The following is a 3669-nucleotide window of genomic DNA, read 5'->3' on the forward strand; positions in this document are numbered from 1 at the left end:
TTCCTCGGCGACGTCGAGAATATCTCGGCCCCGCGCCCGCCGGTGACATGCGCACCGTGATCGACGCGCCACTGTCGTGGGTCACTTCCTTCGACTTCTCGCGCGCATTTAATGCACCGCTGCGGATCCCACTAGCCGTTTTGGATCCCGTGTGTGCCTCCGTGTGGCCTCCCTTTTTCGTGTGTACCTCTTTGCCACGTGGGCGGCCCGTGGTGCGAACCGTCGCGGGCCGCGAGGCGAACCGCCACGGCCCGGCCGGTTTTCAGCCCCATCTGCTCTCTCCTTTATAAGCACAACTCGCTCCTTCTTCTTCCTCTTCTTCGCATTCCTCATCCTTCGCGCACGTTGCTCCTCGCCTTTGCGCTTCCGCCGCTCTCCGTCCGCCGTCGCTTGCTCAAGCTCCGGCGTCCGGCGAACCTCACGCCCGTGCTTCCGCCGGACCTCGCCGTGCGGGAATCTTCGAAGAAGACCTTCACCGCGCCCGCTGCATTCTCGCTCCTTTGCGAGCTTCTCCGCCTCGCCGTCGACGGTGCTTGTCGGCGACCGTAGGTCCGCTCCACCACCGGCGAACACCTTCCTCAGCGACTCCGCCGCTCAAGGTTGGTACCAATCTTGCTTTGCTCGCCATCTACTTGCTTTTCAGATCTCGGGTCTACGGTGTTCTTATTTCTTCTTTTTCTTTGGTTTTCTTCTTACTCGTAGATCTTCACGCGGGGTTCAAGTGTGGGATTTCTATTTTTTCGCCTACCCATCCAATGTCTGACGAGGAATCTTCCTCCGCACCTTCTTCTTCTTTTTCTGCTAAGCGCCGTAGACAATCTCCCGGTGAACCCACGGCTTCAGATCCGATGGAGACCGATTCCGGCAACCAGCAGGGATCCGGCAGCCGCCAAGAGTCCGGTGGCCATCTAGAATCCGGTAGCTTTAGCCAAGCTTCCGGTAGCCAGGAAGCGAGTAGCTCTGGCCCAACCTCTAGTAGTTCTAGCCAATCTTCCGGCGCAGAGCCTTCCCCAATCACTCGCGGAGCCTGGATGGGCTCCAATGTCACTGAATTCGAGATCGACTGGTTATACCGGTCCCGAAGGATTCCGGAAGGAGTCACTTGCCGGATTCCTGACGACGAAATCGAACCGGACCCCGAGCCCGGTGAACATGTTGTTTTTCTTGCTCACTTTGAACGTGGCTTCGGCCTTCCTGCCTCCCCCTTTTTTCGGGAGTTTTTAAACTTCTATAAACTCCAACCTCACCACCTTCCTGGCAACGCCATCTTTTACCTTTCTTGTTATGCCACCTTCATGGAGGCCTATATCGGCATTCGTCCCACTCGTGAGATGTTTGCCCGCTTCTTTTGTTTGCGGATTAACTCCGTCCAGGGCAAGGAAATCCCTAAGCCCAAACCGTCCGTGGAGTGCGGATCTTGCATCGTTGGCTCCCGCCAGGGGAGCACTTTCCTTAAGTTTGCCGGCCTCGAATCCTCGCCGCGCTCGGCAAGGAACCTTTTTCTATGTGAAGAACAGCGGCCGCGCCGACCTTATTGATCTTCCTCCGTTCCAACCGGGGCCTCCTAGCAGAACCAACTGGAGCTACAACCCGAAGACAAATCATGCTGAAACCAACCGGGTGGTACGCTTCCTGGCCTCTTTGAAGAAGGAGACCAACATCTGCTCGGACGATATCATCCGCACCTTTATCTCACGCCGGGTGCTTCCTTTGAAGCGCCGTGCGCATAGGATGAGCGAGATGTATGGCCCAGGCGATCCTACCAAGATCACGTGCCGTCCTCTTAGCAAGAAAGACGTTGTTCGCAAGGCTAAGCGTGATTTGCCAAACTGCTATGCCATTTGACCGGGAATGGGGCCTCCTTCCCTCAAAGCACTACTAACCCTCCGACCCAAGAAGTAAGGGATTATGCAATTAGGGTTGTTTTTGGCCGGTAACTTCCTGCTCTTGCTAATCTTCTTTTTTCATGTTTCAGGCCAAGGACCGCTTCCCCCTCATTGAAGCAGAGCGGCAAGGAACTTGCGGGAAGCGTGCCCTTGACTCCTTCGACCCAGATCCCTACGTCTATTGGAAGGATCTGAAGATGGGCAAGACCCCGGCTGCGCGTCTTGGCCGGACTCCGCCGGAGCCAACCGGGTCCTCCGATGACCTGACCACGCTTGAGGTATTTTCTTTTCCGGTTTCTTTTACTTTTCCACTATTGCTTTCCTGCGAATTGCTTCTTAGCCATATTCAATTCATAGATCCACGAGCGCGTGCCGCCCCGCGCGCCGAGGCCGGCTCCGAGTTTGTGGACAAACTCATGTCCCGTGGCCAAAAGAACAAGCAGCCGGCATCTAATGCCGGTCCCAGCTGCAGCCCCTCCCTCCAAGCGCTTCCGGACCGAGCCCGTGGGGGAGAAGGAAGTGGGCGTGCGCCGCTACGGGCGCAAGGCGATGCCAACTGCTTCCGGGTAAGTTTTTTATCTTCCGGCTTGCCTCTTTTTTGCCAAGTTCTTTTTCCGGTTACTTTTTCCAACTATCTTTCTTTCTTTTTCTCAGCCCTGCGCTCAAGCTTGTCCCAAGGCCATCGGGCTCTGAAGGTTCCGCAAGGACTTCAACCCCTCCTCCTCGCTCAAGCCCGGCACCATCTGGTGCCGGCAACACCTCTGCCTCCCTTTCGGGGGGCACAACAAATTCGGGGCGTGCGGCCCTTCATCATCGATCACCGCACGGAGGAGGATCTTTCCTTCTTCCCAGAGAACCAGGATACCGGCGCCAGCAACATCGGCGCCGGAGAAGAAGAAGCTGCCGGGCGGGCGGAGCCTCCGGCTCCTCCCGTCCTTGAGAAAGTGACAACTTCCGCGCCGGAATCCTCCGCGCCGGAAGGTTCCAAACCGGGTGATGCGCCCAGCGCTCCCCATTCTCCACGAACCATCCTCATGCCGCCGCCAGGTGCTCCTCGCGCCAAGCTTTCCGGGGCCGCTGTTACCGCGCCGCCGCCCAAGATTTCCAAGCTCATAAAGGGGAAGGCAACGGCCTCCAGCGCCCCTTCCGTCGGCCAGCAGCCTTTGGTGCTGCATGTCTCCAAGGCCGCCAGGGATACCGCCACGAAGGCCACCGGTCTTCTTGGCCGTATTACTGAGTTCCAACGCCAAGGCCGGGACCTGGGGCATCTCCTGCCTTACGCCCAAAATTGGAATGCCGCGGACATGACTCCGGCGACCCGCGGTCTAGGCAAGGACAGGCTGCCGGCACCTGACCCTGTCGGGGACCGGTCTTCCGAGGAGCACTTCATGCGGCTTCGCAGCGCCGTGAAGGAGCTCGACAGCGCGTGGTACGATGCCACGAACAATCTGATGGTACGTTCTACTAACTTTTAATCTTTACCGGTTTCTTCGTTTCCGGCTTTGTTCTATCTTTTCTTTAGTTTCATGCCGGTTTCTCTCTTGTCTATCTTCCCAGTCCCCGAGTTTTGTGGTGAAAGCGCAGCTCTTAGTGCAAAACTTAACTTAAAACTTAGCGTGAAACCGGCACCGCCGCTCCCGAGTTTCGGGTTAAACACCTTCTTCTTAGCGCACAACTTATCTTAGAAACGCGCCAAACCGGCATCGCGGTACCCCGAGTTTCGGGTTAAGAACTTTGTTCTTAGCGCAAAACTTATCTTAGAAACGCGCAAAACCGGCACCGC

The sequence above is a fragment of the Lolium rigidum genome, chromosome 6, assembly GCF_022539505.1.
Source record: "Lolium rigidum isolate FL_2022 chromosome 6, APGP_CSIRO_Lrig_0.1, whole genome shotgun sequence".
NCBI classification, from domain to species: Eukaryota; Viridiplantae; Streptophyta; class Magnoliopsida; order Poales; family Poaceae; genus Lolium; species Lolium rigidum.